Source organism: Puma concolor, chromosome D1 (assembly GCF_028749965.1).
Source record: "Puma concolor isolate L17-30 chromosome D1, mPumCon1.1.hap2, whole genome shotgun sequence".
In the NCBI taxonomy this organism is placed as follows: Eukaryota; Metazoa; Chordata; class Mammalia; order Carnivora; family Felidae; genus Puma; species Puma concolor.
The window spans coordinates 19549201-19572237 of record NC_141676.1 but is presented as its reverse complement, the minus strand read 5'-3'; the positions used below and the strand labels follow the sequence as shown (position 1 = coordinate 19572237).

Below are 23037 nucleotides of genomic sequence, written 5' to 3'. Positions count from 1 at the left end.
TTTGACTACCATCACTATGGGTGGATCTGACCTCAGATGCTGTTTATTTTCTGTTTATTACTCTGGTGTTCTCCGATGGATTCAGTGATGCTCTGGAAGTCCAGCTTGATACATGTAATATGCTTCCTGTTGACATTCAGGAGACTTGAGTATACCTGTTCTTGCTGGTGAGCTGATGTTGTTCACAGTCGTGCCATGTTTTTTAAGAACCCTATTTTGTTTGTTTTTTGTTTTAAAGCAGGGCAGGTGAAGGAGGGCAGAGAAACAACATAACAGTTCTGGAAGGTATTTGTTCATTCTGCAAGTTAGCTCCAAAAAGGGAGTCCATGGGCCTAAATGGAACAAGGTTTCCAGATTGGAGTTAGCAGGGCAGCCTTAAAGGTGTTGTGCTAGAGCTGTGTGAGAGGAAGCAGAGGCGGAGGAGAGTCAGGCCGAGAACATGCCTTGGTCTTACTTGGAGGAGAAACCAAAGAAGGTTTTCTGGAGTTAGAAATTCAGCCTCTGTACTCTGAACTAGAATGTCTTTTCCCCACACGGTTTTCTGGAGTTAGAAATTCAGCCTCTGTACTCTGAGCTAGAATATCTTTTCCCCACACCCTCCCATTAGCCCTCACTATCCCCCTGCCCCCCTCTTTTTTTCTTCCTTCTTTCTCCCCCTCCCCCCTTTTTTTAAGCAGTGTTAAAGTTTCCTATTTAGAGGTCAAACCTGAACCCTTGGAGGCTCACACCTAGACTTGAATTTTAGCTTCTCTACTCACGAGCAGTGTGTAACATTGAGGAGGGTAGTAAACATCTCTGAGCCTCACTTTCCTCATCTGCAAAATGAGGATAATAGTGTGTGCCTGTTTCATAGGATTCTTTTGAAGGGTAAATGGGAATACTTATTCTATGTAAAACAGATAGTACAGTGCCTGACACACAAAGGCTGATAACATTATTAGTAATCTTATTAGCCTCACTAGCATTATGTACTAATTACTTGAGCTAATTGACAAAGTAAGTCTTGGTAAGAAAAAGTTAACATCTGGGGTGCCTGCATGGCTCAGTCAGTTAAGCGTCTGACTCTTGATTTAGGCTGAGGTCATGACCTCACGATTCTTGAGACTGAGCCCCGCGTCGGGCTTTGCGCTGACAATGCAGAGCTTGCTTGGGATTCTGTCTCTTTCCCTCTCTCTGCCCCTCCCCTGCTCATGTTCTCTGTCTCTCTCTCTCTCTCTTCCAAAATAAACTTAAAAAAAAAAAAAGTTGATATCCGGGTGACCACAGAAAGATAATCTTCAGAAAGAAGATTATCATTGTTGTTGCAACTGAGATTATTGAGCTTCAAAACTATTTTTTTTTTCATTGTTTTGCTTGGTTGAATTGAGGATAATTTATTTCTTTCAGTTTCTGAAAAAAATATGCTGAAAGATTTAAATAATGAGATTTATAAGTTTAGAATACATGGGTAAGTGGATTTGAATAGATCAGTTTCCATGCCATCAAATGCCATTTGTAGAGAAGGATAAGTTAAAAAAACACTTTTTAAAAATAGTGTACCTTGGGGTGCCTGGATGGCTTAGTCGGTTCAGCATTCGACTCTTGATTTTGGCTCAGGTCATGATCTCATAGTTTGTGAGTTGGAGCCTTGCAGCTCCTTGGAGCTGATAGCACAGAGCCTTCTTGGGGTTCTCTCTCCCTCTCTCGCTGCCCCTCCCCTGCTCTCTCTCTCTCCCCCTCTCTCTCTCAAAAAATAAAAAAAAATAAAAATAGCGTATCTTTTTCACTTGAGCTGCTGTAACAAAAATACTGTAGACTAGATGGCATCTATAGACACCATAGACTGTGTCATCACATGGCAGAAGGGCCAGGGAATCCTCCAGAGTCTCTCTTATAAGAGCACTAATCCCATTCATTAGGCTTTACCCTCATGACCCACTCACCTCCCAAAGGCCCCCCCCTCCTAATGCCATCACATTGGGAATTAGGATTTCCACATAAATTTGGTCCTCACCACACAAATTCAATCTATAGCACAGTGGATCCTTTATTCCATTTCTCTTCCCATATTTAGTGAAAATAAAAATATAGCAGTTTTCATCCATCTTCTGGGATAGATGGAGGTTAATGTTGGGAGGCTGGGTAAGCAGAGCCTTCGCTGTGCTTGGTGGAGAGTTTGATATATTCATTTGTCCATCCACAACCACAAATACTGTTGAGTGCTGTCCATGGACCTTGGAATAGACCAACGGGCTGGTGAACGGCAATCAGATGAACAAATTGTGCTGTTAAGTGATAAAGAAGACCTGCTTGGTTCTGTGAGAGCTTGTGAGTAAGCCCCAAGAGAGCTGCCCTGGGGACGTGATGAGGGAGCTGAGATCTGAAGGGAAGGGAAGAGTAGCAGCAGGAACAGAAGGAACAGCAGGTGTTTGGCTCCTGAGGCCGGATGTTGGGCGGCTTGCATGAAACAAGGCCTGAGTGACTAGAGCTGAGACCGGGTGGGCACGATGCAAGATGAAGAGTGGAGGGGGGGAGATTGGGCCGGCAAGCGGGGCTACTGAATCTACGCGAAGGTCAGGGAGAACAATTGAAGGGATTTTAAGCACAAGGATAATGTTGTGGATTGCAACTTCAAACAGAATTCCTTGTTTCTATGACCTTCCTGACACTGTTGCATTGCCATAGAGATGGACCAGTGCAAGTTATTCTGATCACCTCAGTCAAAATTGCCTTAAAAAACCCAAACAAACCCAAAATGCAAATTCATACTTTAGAGTGTGGGTGACTACTCTTGTGCCATTCATTCCTGGTTATCATCTTTCAGAGACCATTTCTTCCCATGGTGTAGGAAGTTCTGCTCTTACCAGGGACTGGGTGATAGGGTTGTTGAATGAACTCTGAAACTGGGCTACTGCTTTTTCGAGGTCAGTCCATAAAACCATGGTGTGCTAGCTGAGAAGCCTGCCATAAATCCAGCACCAGAGGGAATGCTGTGTTTTATTTACTCATTTTATCTAGTGAAACAATGGGTTTGCCCTGTCTCTGACTGGCAGTTCCAGGGAGACTATCCAGTTTCTGCAGAGTTCATCTTTACCACCATTAAGTGAAGTTACTTCTATTTAAATGATCTAGTCAGTGGGGCAAGGGAGGAAAGGCTAGCAGACTTAAGATTTAGAACAATGACTATCTCTCAAGAGTATTACATGGGTTAACAGTAGTGATAAGGGGACCATTGGCTTTGGAATCAGAATAGCAAGGGTAAGCTTTGCTAGTGGCTAAAATGTTTGAAGTTGGGGTGCCTGGGTGGGTCAGTCGGTTAAGCGTCTTTTTTTTTTTTTTAATTTTTTTAACGTTTATTTATTTTTGAGAGACAGAGAGAGGCAGAGTATGAGCAGGGGAGGAGCAGAGAGAGAGGGAGACACAGAATCTGAAGCAGGCTCCAGGCTCTGAGCTGTCAGCACAGAGCCCAACACGGGCCCGAACTCACAAATCACGAGATCATGACCTGAGCCTAAGTCGGACGCTCAACCAACTGAGCCACGCAGGCGCCCCCCCCTTTTAAAAAAAAAAAATTTTTTTTTTAACATTTACTTATTTTTAAACGTCTAATTCTTGATTTCAGCTCAGGTTCTGACCTCCTGGTTCAGTTCAGGAGATCGCACTGTGCTGACAGCAAGGAGCCCTGCTTGGAATTCTCTTTCCCGCTCTCTGCCTCTCCCCCGCTCACACACGTGCCTCTCTCTCAAAATTAATGAACATTAAAAAATAAATAAAATGTTTGACATTGGGCAAAGATAGTTAACTTCTGAGAATAACTTTCTTCATCTATCAAATGGGGCTGATACTTTTCAGGAGTATTATGACAATGAAGTGAGTTGTGAATGAGGTTCTAGTGACATCTTTTATTTGTATACATTGCTCTTATTTGATGAAGAAGGATTATTGAAGCCAAGAATAATGTAGTTCACTCAGCTGATAAACTATTAGAAATATGAAGTTATGAACTGATCAGTTAAGAGGAGATTAGTGCCATGAGAGGAAGATTTCTGGCTTTGTGAAAAGATTTACCAAGTGCTTCCTTGAAATCTGGCTCCCCTTAGTGAACCTCAGATATGAAGGTTTAGGAAGATTCAGTTATGTGCAACTTTTCCACTGAATTTGTAAAGACCTTAAAATTATCTTTGACTCTTCTTCTCCCACCCCACGTACAGTCTGTTAGGAAAGCTCATTGACTTGAACTTAAGAATATCTAGAATCCAGTCCCTTCTACACTCTGGTGTAAGCCACTGAAATCTCTTATCTTGATAAAATAGCAGCCTCCTGTCTCTCTAATCCAACATTGGCATCCCCCTACAGTCGATTCTTCTACAACAGCCAGAGTGATCCTTGAAAAGCTCATGTTGAATCATGTGACCCTGTACTCAGATCCCTCCCCTGGCTTTTCATCCTGTTCCTATTAAAAACTTCTGTGGTTGACAAGGCTTTCAACCACCTGCCTTGTGGCTTCTTTTATCTCTGACCTCATTTCTGCCTACTTTTCCTCTCTCTCTCTCTCTCTCTGTCTCCCTCCCAGTCACTTTCACTTCCTGCTTGAACACGCTTCCTTGAACTCAGTTCCTTGGACGTGTTTGGCACTGCTGCCTTAGAGCCTTTGGTTAGTCATTCCTCCTGGAATGTCCACCCCTCAGCCCCTGCCCATATCCACATGGCTAACTCTTACCTTCCTCCTGCCTTTAAACTCACAATCCTCTGTCCCTGACCCCACTTCTGATCCCCATTACCCTGCTGTCCTTGTCCTTTTTCATAGCACTTGTCACTATCTCCCATGTTGTATACTTTGCTCATTTATGATGTTTCTTGTTTGCCTACCCCTTTTTTGAATGGAAGCGCCACGAAGGACCAAAGTCTGTCTTTTTTGTTCACTGTGTATCTCAAGCACCTAGAACAGTGCCCACACATAGTAAATGCTGATATATATTGGTTGAATGGATAAAAATATCTATTAAGTAAGGTTTTCCAGTATTATTGAGATTGAGGGTTAATGAACTTGGTGGGGGAATTATATTTTCTTTCTCTATTCTCTTAAGTGATTAGTTATAAATATAAGAAATATTAACAGTTTCCCAATCTCTAAAATGAAATTATTTATTTATTTGTTTTTTTTAATATATGAAATTTATTGTCAAATTGGTTTCCATACAACACCCAGTACTCATCCCAAAAGATGCCCTCTTCAATGCCCATCACCTACCCTCCTCTCCCTCCCACCCCCATCAACCCTCAGTTTGTTCTCAGTTTTTTTTTTTTTTCAACGTTTTTTATTTATTTTTGGGACAGAGAGAGACAGAGCATGAACGGGGGAGGGGCAGAGAGAGAGGGAGACACAGAATTGGAAACAGACTCCAGGCTCCGAGCCATCAGCCCAGAGCCCGACGCGGGGCTCGAACTCAAGAACCGCGAGATCGTGACCTGGCTGAAGTCGGACGCTTAACCGACTGCGCTACCCAGGCGCCCCTGTTCTCAGTTTTTAAGAGTTTCTTATGCTTTGGCTGTCTCCCACTCTAACCTCTTGTTTTTTTTTTTTTTTTCTCCTTCCCCTCCCCCATGGTCTTCTGTTAAGTTTCTCAGGATCCACATAAGAGTGAAAACATATGGTATCTGTCTTTCTCTGTATGGCTTATTTCACTTAGCATCACTCACACTCTCCAGTTCCATCCACGTTGCTACAAAGGGCCATATTTCATTCTTTCTCATTGCCACGTAGTGGCACATTCTCATTGCACATATGCCATTGTGTATATAAACCACAATTTCTTTATCCATTCATCAGTTGATGGACATAAAATGAGATTATTTAGTATAAAACCAAAATATAGATTATAATCTCAGGAAGAAGTTCTCCCAATATAGACTCTGGAATTAGACAACCTGCTTTTGAACCCCAACTCTGCCAGTTACAAACTACATCATGCTGACTTCTGTGTGCCTCAGTTTTCTCTTCTGTCAAATCGGGATAATAATAGGTTTGATATGATGATTACATGAGTTAATAGGTATGAAATACTTAGGACAGTCTTTGGCATTTATTTACCAAATGCTATATAAATGTTAGGTGATACTGTTGTTATATCAGCTGTCACTTTTACTTGTGGGGGTAATTCTTCTTCCCATCTATATCCACCTTCTTTTTCCCAGAGTTTTCATAATAATTTACTGCATATTCCCTTCGGGATGGTTATCAAAGATCTCAACCCTAGCATGTCTAAAATTCAGCTTCTTTGCTCTGTCTTGCTTGTTCTGGACATCCTTATTTTTGCTAATTTTAGAGTCACCCAGCCTCTAAATCAGGATGGCAAATTCAAATGTCTCTAGCAGGTTAAGTAAATGAGTGAAGTGGACCAGGTGTAAATGCGTGTGTGGGTACCGTCCCAGAGATCAGTCATGGCATAGACTCCTCCTCCAGTTGTTACCTGTCAGTAACATTGGCCCTGTCCCCTTGGATTCTTCCTGAGAAGCCCCAGATAGCAATTTTCAAATGGAAAGTTTCTTAATTTTTTAAGACTGAGGCACATTTCTCAAGTGTACTCTGTGGACCAAGTAAATTACTCCAGGGGGTCAAATGCAACAAGTGGCCAGCCTGCTCCTTCACCTCACGTCTTAGAATCACACTCCTTTCCCCCTCTAGCTAGGAGAGTGCCATCACACTGAATCTACCAGCACAGGCTCTCTCCCATCCGTACTTTTCTCCAGGTTCCTTGATGTATCACCTCCCTATGGTGGTGTGTTGCAAGTTTCATCTTCCCCCAAAATCTCGAAACAAGTTACCTGGTACACCTTACTCAAAAACTTCAAGTTACCTAAATGTCTACACGGATACCAAGCTGCTTAGCCCTTTTTCATCATGTTCTTATGTCTATTTCTGGTCTCATTTCATAATGTGGCCCTTTCTGCATCTTTTCTTGGATGCATCTCCAAATGACTTACTGTGTCCTAGACATGCCTGTCCTTGAATATTCTTTCTGCTTCTGTGTCTTTATTCAGGGACATGTAGTAGTTTCATTGGTTGTTGAATGTTGATCTCACTCTGCTAGGAGTGCTCTTTCTCTTCCTATTACACACCCTTCCTCACTCTTCCTCTGTGTGAAATTCTACCCACTTTTCAGAGGCCAGATTATGAATTTTTCTGGCTGCCCAGGTGCAAGTGTACTTTTGGAACCCTGATAGTGCTTGTTTTCTATCTTGTGGGCTTTTCCCCATTTTGCCTTATTAGTCATTTGTGTATACACACACATGCATATGCAATACCTCATTTGTTCTAAGCTATAAGCCCCTGCATAGTGCACAGTAAGTAATATTTGGTGAGTGAATATTTTTTCCTTGAGGTTCTGGTGTATTTCAGTTGGGGGTGGGGTGTTTTGCTTGGGTTTTGTATTTTTTTTTTGCAAAATGTGCACACCATATTTGTTTTTTGCTTAAAAAATTTTTTTTAAATGTTTATTTTTGAGACAGAGTGCAAGTGGGAGAGGGACAAGGGAGACAGAATCTGAAGCAGGTTCCAGGCTCTGAGCTGTCAGCCCGGAACCTGATGAGGGGCAGATCATGATCTGAGCCAAAGTCGGATGCTTAACCAACTGAGCCAAAATAGGTGCCCCATTTTTTTTTAAGTTTATTTATTTATTTTGAGAGAGATAGAGAGTGAGGTAGTGAGTAGGGGAGGGGCAGCAAGAGAGAGAGAGAATCCAAAGACTGTCAGCATAGAGCCCAACACAGGGCTCGAACTCATAGTTCAGGAGATCATGGCCTGAGACAAAGTTGAGAGTTGGACGCTTAACCAACTGAGCCACCGAGACACCCCCATTTTTCTTTTTTGCTTTAAAATTTCAAGTGACACACACCTAAAAATCTAGATTGACATTAAACCAAGGCTGGTAAGATAAAGAATGGTTATAGAATTATTATATTACAGCAGGGCCTGGATAACAGTTTGAAAGTGTGAAATGCAGTGAGATCAAAAAGATGTCCTTAAGTAGAATTGGTAATAAGCTAACCTTTTTTCATCTGTGGTTTTAGGAAATTGTTACAGGAAACCAACCACTCTGCCACATGTAATAAACACTTAACTATTAATGGAATTTTAATAATATATATATTGTTCATCTCCAAATCTTTACAGAATTCTTGGAAATAGATTTTCTTTTAGGAAGAAAGACTTTTCCAATTAAAGTTTTGGCAAAATCTTGCTAATTGGTAAGGTTGAGTGAATTAGTGAAAAAAGAACTCTAGGATATGTTATTTTGAAGTCCTGCTAAAATGTGCCCAAACCTTCTAAACACTTAGACTTTTTAAATTGTTGGAGACATTGAACCAAATTCCCTGGAAAACCTCTTGGGTGGGAAAGTCATTGATTGGTAAATATGTATAGCCAATAACTTGTAGAAAGTTCCACAGAGTGTGTTGGATATGTAGTTTATTTGCCTCATGGAAAGAAATGAATATGACTGTTGGTTGATAATTTTTACAAAACTTTAGTCAGTCATTTTGTGAGAAACTTAAGAAAATTGGAATGTCATCAGGAAGCAGAAGAGAACAATGACGGAGTGATGAAACCAGAAGGGCTATTGAAGAGGATGACCTCTTCAGTTGAACTCTTAGGGAAATGTTCTGAAAGAGGTAATGACTTGCTCAAGATCATACATCCAGTTAGAGAATGGCCAGGCAAGGCAGGTCGGTGGCAAAGGGCAGAGAATGGAGGACTCATCCATGGTAGACTGAGCTAAAACAGTGGCAGGAGAGATGTAGAGTAGAAGGGATTTGTCAGGGTGGTCGGTGCTGACAACAAGGATGTGGGCAGAATTGGACTTCTTTATATATTCAGCAACTGGTATGGGGCAAAAACAGCCCTCACTGTCCAAGTGCCCGACCTCTTGAAGAAATGACATGCACCTCTACCCATCAAGGGTGCCATTATGTCATGCTCTTGGTACACCCTTTCACAGTCATTAAGACTGGAGTAACTTTCTCATTAAATACAATGGTGTAAGCTGAGTGAGTTGATCCAAATCTCTTTACCTACTGTCTCAGCTGTTCTTATACCCCCAACTACAGATTATGTTGATGACACTGAATTGCCAAGGAAATATTGTATTGTTTTAGTATGTGTTCCTCAAGGTGGCCAGGAAAGGCTACAGTATCTTTTAGAAGTTTAAATGCCAGTTTTAGTGCTCCCTTAACATTCCTAGTATGTAGAAAACTCATTCTCCAGATTGGTTTTATTGTAATGACTGGCATTAACTGCTCACGACCAAGCTAACTCCAGTAGAAATATTGCCAAGCTTGCTTTAATGATAGCTGAACCTCCAGACTTGTCACATAAACAGAGCTAATGCAGTAAACAAGCTTTCCTAATCTTGCGCATTCAGTCTAATAATTTTGCTATGGAACAGGGAACTGCTGCTTATCTGTGTTTTCCAATACCTCTCTTTGCCTGTCATGTGAAAGGAGGTGATGATCTCTTTATAGATAATGTGAAAAAAAACACAGTGGGTTAGACAATAGTGTTCACACATTCTGAATTAGAGGAGGCTGAATTAATGAAATTTTACCGTAATGATGACATATTAATTTGCAAAGTGATTTTGCAAGTATTCTCAGATGGTTTCTACAACATCCCTGCGAAGCAGGTTAGGGTTGGTTTTGTTATTTCTGCATAATATGCCAGAATCAGGGGGAGATACAGTGACCGACATCGGGGTTACAGTCAATGACAGAAGAAATTGAATCTAGGTTTTCTGGCTCCAGCCTCCATGTTCTTTCCACTTGCCTGCCAAAGTTCCTGATAATGATTTTTAAGGCAAGTTGGAATACCTGTACAAGAGCTTATACGTTGGAGACTTCCTCAGACATTGTCTAAAAGTGAAAGGTCTGTTTATGCCACGGTGGTATCCAAACTCCCATGGATCACAAGAATAACTGGATGTGCTTGTTAAAAATAAGGACTGTTGGGGCGCCTGGGTGGCGCAGTCGGTTGGGCGTCCGACTTCAGCCAGGTCACGATCTCGCGGTCCGTGAGTTCGAGCCCCGCGTCGGGCTCTGGGCTGATGGCTCAGAGCCTGGAGCCTGTTTCAGATTCTGTGTCTCCCTCTCTCTCTGCCCCTCCCCCGTTCATGCTCTGTCTCTCTCTGTCCCAAAAATAAATAAACGTTGAAAAAAAAAAATTTAAAAAAAAAAAAAAAATAAGGACTGTAGGTCTTCACTATAGACCTACTAAATCAAAATCTCTAAGGAAAGAATGTGGGCAAATGTATTTTTAACAAATAAAGAGGATTCTTAAGATCATGCATTTCGGGAAACACTGGACTATGGTCAGGCTAGCCCTAAAAGAAGACAGGGGACTTAGACACACAGGCTTTTTGGCCAGATGTCTATTCTCCGTACCAGGGCTTGATTTATAATAGTATTAAAACTTCGGCGATTTCTGTACTAAATATTTACTAATAGTTTTGACAGTGAATAGAGATTCTATTTTAGGCTATTTCTGTGTTTCTGCATTTGAAATAGATTCGGAAAAAAATAAAACACTTGGAACTTAAATATGTTGCTATACAATGAGAACCACAAGCAGCACATTCAGAATTTCCCAGTCTTTACTAATTGGAGATTTGGGGTGAGAATAGGAGTGTTAATAAGAATGCTTTTTTGGTAGATGCAAATAATAGAAGTTTAATTTGCTTTTGGTTTAAGTAGGACCATAGAAGGATAGCTGAAGACTTTGGAAGCTTAACTATAAAGAATTGAGAGAATAATATTTTCTTTTTTTCTGTTTGTGATACTATTTTTTTAGTGACTTTTTTTGTAGTTTATTTTTATAACATTTAGAGAAAAGAAACCTTTAAATCTGCTTTCTTTCTTTATAGGTAGATTTAAAAAAATTATCTTTACTATGAAGTTAATGTAAGTGATACATATCGATGGTTCCTTTTTAAAAACTTTATTTATTTTGAGAGAGAGAGAGGGCACGTGTGCGTGAGTGGAGGGAGGGTCAGAGAGAATCCCAAGAATGATTCCATGAACTGTGAGATCATGACCTGAGCCGAAATTAAGAGTCAGATGCTCAACTGACTGAGCCGCCCAGGTGCCCCAGTATTGAGTTTTAAAGGGCCAAGAGACTAGAGAGGATGTCCTAATTATTTTTTTTCTCTTTTTAAAAAATGTTAAGTTCTCCAAATGATGAAGAAGGAAAATGGGTTTAGGTTTAATCAGAAGGAATTTCCATTTTAGTTGGCTATGGGCCAGACTCAGTACTGAGTATGGGAATATAGTGGTGATCAGAAATGCCGTAGTCTCTGTCTCCATTGGTCTAGCAGAGGACACGGATCATTACATAAGCAGCTCCAGAAAGGGCTTAGAGAAGGTTTTCTGGAAGAAATAATGTTTAATCCAAAGTATGGAAGAAAAAGAGAAGGAAGACGATGATGTTAATAATGGTAATAAGACATAATACTTATGAAAAATCTATGTCCCAGATACTTTTTTTTTCCCCATTAAATTTTTTTGTGTGTCCTTTTAGGGGTTTTTAAGAGCTGTAAATTCAAAGCTGCCCATGACAGAAAAAATGTAGCTTTAACAATTGCATAACTCATTATGGGGAACCCCAGATACTTTTCTAAATACCTCATCGAACTTACTTAATCCTCATATAATCCAATAAGGTAGGTCCTATTCATATCCCCATTTTACTGAAAGAAAGCTAAGTTAATAGAGGGAAAGCGATTTGCTCAAAGACACATAGCTAGTAAGTGGAGAAAGATCCAGGATTTGAACTGTCCCCTGAACTTACTGTTAACCACTATGCAAACTACACTGATGAATTAGAGACGAGCAGGTGAGGGCAGCTGGAGGACCAGGGAGCCTTTCCAGCCAAGGGACTGAACATTCAGGAAGTTTGGGCCAAACGTCCTGGAGGAGAGAGGCAAGAGGTAAGGCTGGAGAAATGGGCGGGGTGGGAGGAGCAGTCATAAAGGACCTTGAGGCTCTCGTGAGGGTTTAGTATCCTAAGGGCCTTGGGAAGTCATTGAAAGATTTCAAGCAGTAGAGTGTCATGATCAAATTTATAGTTTGGACAGCTGAAATTTTGGAGAATGGATGTGAAGGGAGCAACTCAGGATGTAGGAGACCCGCAGGAGACCGGTTGTTGTTGGTGGTGGTGGTGGTTTGGGTTAAGATAATGGGGGCAGGGACTGAGACAGGGAATCAGAGAGAGGAGGTACAAGTCACGGGCCTTCACCATAAATAGGTCGTGGGGGAGAAGGAGACGGCAAAGTCCAGAAGGATTGTGACACGTCTGGACTCTGGGCAGATGATGCCACTAGTCACTGATGTTGGAAACACAAGAGAAGGAGCAGACTTTGAGGGGGGAATAATGAGGTTGATTTCTTACAGGTTCTGTGTGGATGTTAGGCAATCTTGCAACAGATTAGGACCAGGCTGAGCCTAATGTTGTGAGTTCTTTACTGAAGTCCTTTGGTTTAGCTGTCAGTCTATAGTTTTCATAAAGTTTGTGCTATAGGAAAGTTTGGAGACTCAGCATGTAATATCTTAGGAAAGGTAGCATAGTATTTTTGAACGGTTTGAGGGAGTGTGGCCCATGTAGCACTTTGTGCCTTAGTTCAGTGAATGTTGGCTGTTTCCTTTTCGGCAGAAAAGCTGGGAAGTGTAGTGGACACTGTATTAAACTTAACAGAAGACCTGAGTTCATAGTCCACCTTCTCACCTTTGACACTTACTGGCTGTGGAATCTTGGGTCAGCTATTCTATTTCATCTCTCAAATATGTCTAAAAATACCCACTTTATGTTCAGAGATGTTGAATCCCTCTCTGAATCCTCTTTGTAGAAAGTACAAAGCATTTTATACATATTAGACATTGGGTCTTTTTCCCTCTTCCGTTTTCAATTAGAAATCTAGAAATAGAATTGCTCCAGAAGTTGATTAAATTGTTTGTGTGAGGTTCAAGTTGCTTCCGAGATTTATTTTGAGATTTATTGCAACTTTGTCGTGATCAACACCTGAGTCTCTTCTGATGTGATTATCTAATATTATCTAACATATGTCAATTTTAGAATGTACCTAAAACAAAAAAAAATTTTTTACAACTTTGTTAGAACATAAGCTTGGTTTCTGTATTTAAAGTGAAACTAATTTGGGGTGGGAGCCTGGGTGGCTCAGGCAGGTAAGCATCTGGCTCTTGACTTTGGCTCAGGTCATGATCTCACAGTTCGTGAGTTTGAGCCCCACATCAGGTTCTGTGCTGACAGCTCAGAGCCTGCTTGGGATTCTCTCTCTCTCCGGCCTCTCTCTCTTTCATTCTCTCCCTCGCTCATGTGCTCTGTTTCTCTCTCTCTCTCAAATAAATAAACTTAAAAAATTTTTTTTAAAAAGTAAAACTAGGGGCGCCTGGGTGGCGCAGTCGGGTAAGCGTCCGACTTCAGCCAGGTCACGATCTCGCGGTCCGTGAGTTCGAGCCCCGCGTCGGGCTCTGGGCTGATGGCTCAGAGCCTGGAGCCTGTTTCCGATTCTGTGTCTCCCTCTCTCTCTGCCCCTCGCCCGTTCATGCTCTGTCTCTCTCTGTCCCAAAAATAAATAAACGTTGAAAAAAAAAAAAAAAAGTAAAACTAATTTAACCACGAATTGTGTTAGTTTCTTTTATTAAATTTTTTTTTAATGTTTATTTATTTTTGAGAGAGAGACAGAGACAGAGCATGGGCAGGGGAGGGGCAGACGGAGAGGGAGACACAGAATCTGAGGCAGGCTCCAGGTTCTGAGCCGTCAGCATGGAGCCCCATGCAGGGCTGGAACTCACAGACAGTGAGATCATGACCTGAGCCAAAGTTGGACCCTTAACCGACTGAGTCACCCAGGCGCCCCACGAACTGTGTTAATTTTAAAGAAATACCTTCAGCTTCAACTTTATTTTTAATATATACAAAAGCTATGATTAGCTATAGTGGATTAAGGATATAGTTAAATTATTGGTAGCAAAGTGTTATTTCAACTGTGACATAATTGGAAGACTTTCAAGCTTGACATAACTGTTTAAAGTTCCATTATTGTATTATAAGCATTATTATAAGAGGTGATTATAAGTTCCCGTCATTTCTTACTCAATACCCCACTGTTCCTGTCTTACGCTTAAAGATATTTAGAGAGTTCGTTTTTCTTCAGTGAAAGATTTTCTATTGTTCTCATCTTTATTTCAGCTAGATTCTTATGAATTATAAGGTTGATGACAAAGCAGTACCTTTTAGATCTCTATAGCAAAGGTATTATCTTTGAAATGAGGGCATATTTTCCAGAATGTACTTGGAATCTAATTTTTTAAAATATAGCAAAATTTAGGACTATATATAAATATCCAAATCTTTTAATAATATTTGCTTCAGAAATACATTACTTCTTTGAAAATTGTGAGTTAATTTTTTTTGACAATTTATTTGTTGATACTACTACAACTGGAAACATTCGCTTTTCTCTCCTTTTGCACTCCTGTCTTTGAGTTGTCTCAGAAGCAGATGTTGAGGGACAGGGATTCTCAGGTGCCGTCAGTTTATCTGGAAGGTGATCCCGAGGAACCCCAGTAGGGAGTGAGACAGGGAAGGGAACACAGCCAGTAAAGGGGGCATTTTATCAAGCACTGTGGTGAACTAGAACCTAATCCCACCGCAGAACTCTGGAGCTAGTGCAGAACTCAAGTTTCAGAGTTACTTCACCTGCGGGGCCAGGGAGCTCAGATATTTATACACCAATGGCCATTAGTCACTGGTTGAGGGCCGTTGGTGGGGAGGAACATTAATTTGATAGAACTTCTGTCTCCTGTGCACTTGGATGTTGCTGGCTTCAGCCACTTAAGTCCTTGGGCAAAGACATGCGTTTGAAGTGTGTGCTCCATTGGTATTGCCAGAGTAGAGGGGGAACCAGCTTAGCCATATTTGCCATCAGACTAGTTACTCTTGGTTTCTTTCTCCTTAAACAAAACAAAATAAGCCCAAGGAAAAGAGAGAAGGAGCTAATTCCTGGAGAAATAAAAAGAAGTACGGCAAATCTGAGGCATAAGTTGATGCCTGTTGTAGTCTTCCATTGGGGGCGGAGGCTCTGCCACCTCTCGGGGTTGAGGTGTTGGCCTGTTTTCAGTATTTTAACATTAAAAAGATACAGGTGACTGACTAAATATTGAATGGACCTCATGAGGGGCGCCTGGGTGGCGCAGTCGGTTAAGCGTCCGACTTCAGCCAGGTCACGATCTTGCGGTCCGTGAGTTCGAGCCCCGCGTCGGGCTCTGGGCTGATGGCTCAGAGCCTGGAGCCTGTTTCCGATTCTGTGTCTCCCTCTCTCTCTGCCCCTCCCCCATTCATGCTCTGTCTCTCTCTGTCCCAAAAATAAATAAACGTTGAAAAAAAAAATTTTTTTTGAATGGACCTCATGAGTTTATGTTTGTGTTAAAGTATGCATTAATCTCTTCATAATTTAATTCTGATCTACCGAATAGGAGATGGTTTCCACATGGTCAGTACAGAGTGAGTACAGCATTTGGAGGACTTGGGGGCAGATGTGGTTCGTTGCTTGTTGACAGAATCCTAATTTTGTATAAATACTGGATAACCATATACTTCAGGGGAGGTTGGCTCCCTCCTCGGCCCCGGGGGCCCAGTCTTGGGTAATTTAAGCTTATCTTGCTGATTGTTTTCCCCTTGCTGGAGGTTGGTTTAGGAATAGGCATGTAACGAGGTTCTGGCCAGTGAGATGTAAGAGGTGATCTGCCGGAAGGAGGGCTTCTGAGAAGGCTTTCCTCCTCAGTAAAAAGAGGCAGAAGGAAAGGTGTTATATAAGGATGCGAAGGCCTGCGGCCATCCTTGGGACCAGAGGGTACAAACTGGGGAAAGAACCAACACATGAGGACTGCAGAACAGAAAGATGACAAGCACCTGGGATTTGATGCTGTCACTGAGCTTCTGAATGTACTTACTGTGGAGGTGCCTTATACTTCCTGTTAATTTGAGATAATAAATTCATTTTTCAGGGCACCTGGGTGGCTCAAACAGCTGAGTATCCAACTTCGGCTTACAATATCTATCTATCTATATCTATATCTATATCTATATCTATATCTATATCTATATCTATATCTATATCTATATCTATATCTATATCTATATCTATATCTATATCTATCTATCATGACCTATTTTGTGGTTAGATCATCAAGGATAAGATACCATCAGGGAGACTGTATCCTCTATTCTCGAACTCTTTCAATACTCCCATAATTATCCTTTCATGTACAAATATTTGTTCACCTTTGGTGTGCCAGACACTTTGCAGTGTGCAGGGGGTATAGCAGTGAACAAAATGGGCAAAGTCTTGGCTCTCATGGAGCTTGCCTTGGAATAGGAAAGATGAACAATACACAAGTAAATATTTGGTAGGTCTGGTATTGAGAGATGTACTAAGAAGAATAAAGCAAGGTAGATAATAGAGCATTACTGAGGAGGATGGAGGGAAGTTTGTCCCCTTACATAGGGGGGTTAGGCAAGATTTTCCCAGTAAGGTGACATTCGAACTCAGACCTGAATGGAATTTTCTCTTTTCACCCAACTGTAATGTCCTCCTTGCTGTTCTTTGTGCGTCTCCAGCACAAGCTTGGCACTAACTTATTCCTCTGTCTGGAATACTCTTTTTAACGGATAGTGGTGATTTGAATAAATAGGGAGGAGGATTGGGAGGTGTGTTATAAGGCAAATGGAATTCCTTCTTCTCTTAGAACTGCAGAGGTGGGTCTGGCTGCCAGTGAATTCTGTTGAAGACCCTAGCTGGGACTTCTGTTTTGTTTTGTTTTGTTTTTTTGGTGAGTCACTTTTAAAATAACATAAATATGGCACAAAAACAGACACATAGACCAATGGAATAGAATAGAAACCCCAGAACTAGACCCACAAACGTATGGCCAACTCATCTTTGACAAAGCAGGAAAGAACATCCAATGGAAAAAAGACAGTCTCTTTAACAAATGGTGCTGGGAGAACTGGACAGCAACATGCAGAAGGTTGAAACTAGACCAATTTCTCACACCATTCACAAAAATAAACTCAAAATGGATAAAGGACCTGAATGTGAGACAGGAAACCATCAAAACCCTAGAGGAGAAAGCAGAAAAAGACCTCTCTGACCTCAGCCGTAGCAATCTCTTACTCGACACATCCCCAAAGGCAAGGGAATTAAAAGCAAAAATGAATTACTGGGACCTTATGAAGATAAAAAGCTTCTGCACAGCAAAGGAAACAACCAACAAAACTAAAAGGCAACCAACGGAATGGGAAAAGATATTTGCAAATGACATATCGGACAAAGGGCTAGTATCCAAAATCTATAAAGAGCTCACCAAACTCCACACCCGAAAAACAAATAACCCAGTGAAGAAATGGGCAGAAAACATGAATAGACACTTCTCTAAAGAAGACATCCAGATGGCCAACAGGCATATGAAAACATGCTCAACGTCGCTCCTCATCAGGGAAATACAAATCAAAACCACACTCAGATATCACCTCACACCAGTCAGAGTGGCCAAAATGAACAAATCAGGAGACTATAGATGCTGGAGAGGATGTGGAGAAACAGGAACCCTCTTGCACTGTTGGTGGGAATGCAAATTGGTGCAGCTGCTCTGGAAAACAGTGTGGAGGTTCCTCAGAAAATTAAAAATAGACCTACTCTATGACCCAGCGATAGCACTGCTAAGAATTTACCCAAGGGATACAGGAGTACTGATACATAGGGGCACTTGTACCCCAATGTTCATAGCAGCACTCTCAACAATAGCCAAATTATGGAAAGAGCCTAAATGTCCATCAACTGATGAATGGATAAAGAAATTGTGGTTTATATACACAATGGAGTACTACATGGCAATGAGAAAGAACGAAATATGGCCCTTTGTAGCAACGTGGATGGAACTGGAGAGTGATGCTAAGTGAAATAAGCCATACAGAGAAAGACAGATACCATATGTTTTCACTCTTATGTGGATCCTGAGAAACTTAGCGGAAACCCATGGGGGAGGGGAAGGAAAAAAAAAAAACCAGGTTAGAGTGGGAGAGAGCCAAAGCATAAGAGACTGTTAAAAACTGAGAACAAACTGAGGGTTGATAGGGGGTGGGAGGGAGGGGAGGGTGGGTGATGGGCATTGAGGAGGGCACCTTTTGGGATGAGCACTGGGTGTTGTATGGAAAGCAATTTGACAATAAATTTCATGTAAAAAAAAATAAGTGATCTTTAGGCGCACCTGGGTGGCTCGGTTGAGCGACCGACTTTGGCTCAGGTCATGATTTGTGAGTTCCAGCCCCGCATCTGGCTCTGCGCTGACAGCTCTGAGCCTGGAGCCTGCTTCGGATTCATTGTCTCCCCTTCTTTCTGCCCCTTCCAAGCTCATGCTCTGTCTCTCTCTGTTTCTCAATAATAAAGAAACGTTAAAAAAATTTTTTTAAAAGAAAAAAAAAAAAACGTGATCTTTAGATGATCTTTTTGAAGACTTAAACCCACCCAAGTTATTTTGCCCCATTTGCTGCTTTAAAAAAAATTAACTTGGACTGTAAGAAAAAACAAAGTTAAAATATTTTGTCAATTGACCTAATAATAAAACATGATGCCCTGGGTAATATCTGTAGAGTATCCTCTATCACAATACTTTCAACACAATAAAAGCTTAGAAACCTTACTGGTAAGTTGAAGTTTAATAACAGTTTTATTCACAAGTAATGTTAAAACAACAAAAGACCAAAGTTTTATGAGCTCCTCTGAAAACTGTACATTTATTGACTTTATCTAGAAGTTCAGTGTTTATATGTCTCTTTACTAGTCTTTTTTCTAAATGTATTGAAAATATTTTGCACCACACCCGTATGATTGCTTAGGTTTGTAAAAAAAAAAAAGGGGGGGGGAACTTTGAATGAATTGCCAAATAGCATCTCCCATTGGCTTATCTCTAAAGTGATAATGCAAAAATAGAAGATAAAAACAAGTACTTTTGCTGAGCATATGATTTATGTTATAGCAAAAGAACCAAGTGATGCAACACTCCATTTCCTTGGCGATGCCTTGTTGGGACTCCAGTAGCTGTGCATACTCTTGTTGAAGAGGAGAATTTCTGTTTGCACTTTTTCTTTGGGTTATTCTGTACCTTGAGTGGCTCATTTCCACTCTTTTTTAAATTCATTTTTTACTGCCCATCTTATCTTTTAAGTATACTTTGTAGGTAGTGGTGTTTGGAACAAAGTTTTTTTTCTGTCTTTGCTGTTAGCCAATTAGTGATTATCTTTTATAATGGTTTTCAAGGAGAACAGAGATAAATGAAATTCAGATATATTACTGAAAGATCTTTTTTGAGAGCAGCTTTAACCTCTTCTCACCTATACTTTTTCTGGAACTGTAGAACAGACCAAATTAGGTTTCACCAAATTTCTTTTAGCTAACTGTGCCCTCCAGTGGAGAAAACACAGGGCAGTGAAATAGCCCAAGTAATAAAAGCAGCAGGGAGGAGAGGATGTAACGCATCCAGGTAAGATCCAAGCTGCATAACAATTTTCTACATAAAAGAGGTTGTTTTCACTCACCATAAGCAAGAATATTATGCATGAGTACTCCGTGAGTTTTTTGAAGATCCATAGAGGGATTTATTAGCAGTGCTTTGACATAATTGCTTTCACAAAGTAGCTGATTCAGTGCGTTGCTGTGTTTTGTGCCCTCCATAATGACGTATTCAGTGTATGAAACGTTCGGCAAGTCTGGTAAGAGTTGAGAGTAGGGATTAATTGGCTTTTTGTTCTTCCCCTAGAATGAACTCAGATGATGACTTTTTATATTTTTAATTTTTGAAGACAAAAGAAAATCCCACATTAATTTAGTGGGTATAAACAAGAAACATTTTGCTGCAGCACCTGTGAATGATTATAGCACTCAGAAAATTGCAAATTGACCACTACTTTCCTGTTTTCTAAGTAGAAAGGGCTGCTGTCTTTGCTGTGACTCCTGGCCTCTTCTGTGGTCTCTTGGTGTCTATGGGAATGGTGATTGCACACGTCTGAGCCCCTGAGAGCGTTGCAGTGGCTCATGCTCAGAACACGGGCTGGTACACGTGCAGGTCTGGGCTGGGCATTGGAACCAGAGTTAGCGGGTGCTGAATTTTGCTGCATGGTGATGTGCACATTGTGCCTGCAGGCTTCCTCTGTCTCTGTCAGCGGAAGGGAGGGAGAACTAGATTACTTAGTTGAAGCAGGAATGTAAAGCATTTGATAGTAGTTTTGTGCTTGGTGCAAATTGGAGGTATGTTTCACTAAAATAATTTAGTGAGTAACCTCTGAGAAACAGTAAACACAGGCTTTCTTTTTCTTGACACTTACAAAATTTGGGCCAATTATCCTTACCACAAATTGTTGTCATTTGAATTTTTCTATATATCCAAGAAATAGAAGCTTTCTTCTTTATCTTATTTTAAGTGACTATGTATTATATAAACCTTTCTATATTTAGAGTGGTCCTCAGATTTAGGCCTAAGGAGGACAATTAGAAATAAAAATACATGATTAAAAATCTTAATAAATTTATAAGCTTTTAAGCAAGGATCTTTGCACAGTAAGGTTTCAAAGGCATAGTGTCTTTCATTTGAACCATCTTGCAGAACAGCATAAGTTTCTTAAAGAGATACTGCCAAACTGAAGTTAAAAAAAAAAAAAAGCATGATATGGGGCGCCTGGGTGACTCAGTTGGTTGAGTGTCTGGTTTTGGCTCTGGTCATGATCTCACCGTTCGTGAGTTCTGAGCCCCACATCGGGCTCTGCTGACAGCTCAGAGCCTGGAGCCTGCTTCAGATTCTGTGTCCCCCTCTCTCTCTGCCCCTCCTTTGCACCCTCTCTTTCTCAAAATAAATAAATGAACATTAAAAAAAGTTTAAAAAGGTAATAATATGAATGTGGATTTATGTTTCTTAAAAATTGTTTACCTCTATTTTATCACTTTTATTTTAAATAATGAATTACTATGTTTTAAGATCTGTAGTAACTGTAATAACTGAACTCTTGAGGGTGCTGATGAGCACCGAACACTTTCTGACAGTTTGTACTGATGATCCTCATTAAAATTGAGTTTTCTCTGGGTTTTAATATAGTTACTTGAACATAGGCATATAGCTTGCTTCCCGGGAGACTTCAAAGCAAAGATACTTAGTTGTTGTTGTTTAGTTGGGTAAATAATTTACCATGTGCTTTGAAATTCTTCGAAAGTTCCACCGAATTTGTGCACTTTATCAAAACTATCTTTGGATCCCATTTTTTTTTAGTGTTTATTTTTGAGAGAGAGAGAATGGGGGGGGGTGGGGCAGAGAGAGAGCGAGATAGAGGATGCTAAGTGGGCTCTGTGCTGATAGCAGCAAGCCCAGTTCGGGGCTCGAACTCACGAACTGTGAGATCATGACTTGAGCTGATTTGAACCATGAGATTGTGACTTGAGCTGAAGTCGGATGCTCACCTGAGCCATCCAGGTGCCCTGGATCCCACTTTTGAATGCTTGTTTAATATTTCAAATGAAAAGACCTATTTCATCACTATGAAATGTAGTTTTATTACTGGATAAATTTGTTATCTTTTAATTTTGGGTAAATTTGCAGAGATGTTTATTTTATCTTTAGAAAGAAGCCATTCAAAAGTGTATGCTAACGTTAGGTTTCAGAGAATTAGCATTTAGCTGTTAGGGTCCCAAATAACATATGCCTTCCATCTCTTAGCAGGTAGAATACTTTAAAACTATAGTGTGGTATATTAATTTGAAGAAAATGATCAGACTTTCAGGATGGGAAGGCTTTTAGAGTATGGCTTCCTTCGTTCAAATTCTAGAGGTGGTGATGTTGAAGATGTAGGTTAAGAAAAAGGTCTGTGTTACAAGGAGAGTAGTATACTAAACAAAATGAATTGTCCTTAATTGGAATATTAGTCATTTTAAAGGATGAATTTTAATGGAAACTTTGCATCCTCTCAACCTGTGAACAAAATGATGTATTTCCTTTTCCCCAGACTGTGCCCCTCTGTTTAACATTTCTTCTGAAATATCACACTGTTTTCATTACTGGAAGCTGAAAGCCATATTGGAAGATTTCTCTCAGCAGTTTGGTTTGAAACTGTGTTCCTTTCATTTAAGGCAGTGTTGTCCAATAGAACTTTCTGTGATGCTGGAAATGTTCTGTGTCTGTGCCGTCCTTGGCAGCCACCAACTACATGTGGCTTTTGGGCATTTGAAATATGGCTAGTGCAACTGAGGAACTGAATTTTTAATTTTATCTACTTTTAAGTTAAATTAACAGCCATGTATGGCCAGTGGCTATGGTGTTGGACAGTGTCGATTTAAAGTGCCTCTGCTAGGTGATAGATGGATCAGGGTTTGAATTATATCTCTCACAGTACGTGTGCATAGCCATTCGGTCCTCTGCATTTTTATAATGTTGTCTGGGATACTGTAACCTTACTTTCAAATAACTATATGCGAAAAGAAGAGGAATTATGTCCTGAAAACGAAGTTGGTAAGTCTAAATAGACTTAAATAGGTCTAAGATCTTGTGGCTCTTAAAACCCACAAATTAAATTGCATTTGCCCTTTGGGTGTGTCTCAAAACCCAAAGGTTTGTTTTTGTTTTTGTTTTTGTTTTCCTGGTACTTTCGAATTAAAATACAGCTATCTAGGATAGAATAGGTGACCGCAAAACGGAGTGACTGATTACACAAAAAAAGAAACAACAAACCAAAATTCATATGTGCCTGCGCAGGAACTTTATCTGGGAGTTGGTATGCTTTCCTGAACGTCCTTAAGTGTGGCAAGTCTTCCTATTTTGAGAGTAAACTTGAGGATTGGAAAGAGGACATTTGTGCTCATGTCTGGTAAATAATGATAAAAAATTTGAATAATGCTTTAGAATTCCCCAGGCAGTTACAATTTCATCTTGTGCCTGGATTATTAGCCCCTTGTT

The 23037-nt window shown here is 40.6% G+C and overlaps 1 protein-coding gene across 1 annotated transcript in view; it reads left to right on the top strand.

The window, feature by feature from the left end:
* The window catches only part of HSD17B12 (hydroxysteroid 17-beta dehydrogenase 12), a 167919-nt gene that overhangs the window by 5814 nt on the left and 139068 nt on the right, over window positions 1-23037 (top strand). The window lies entirely within an intron of this gene.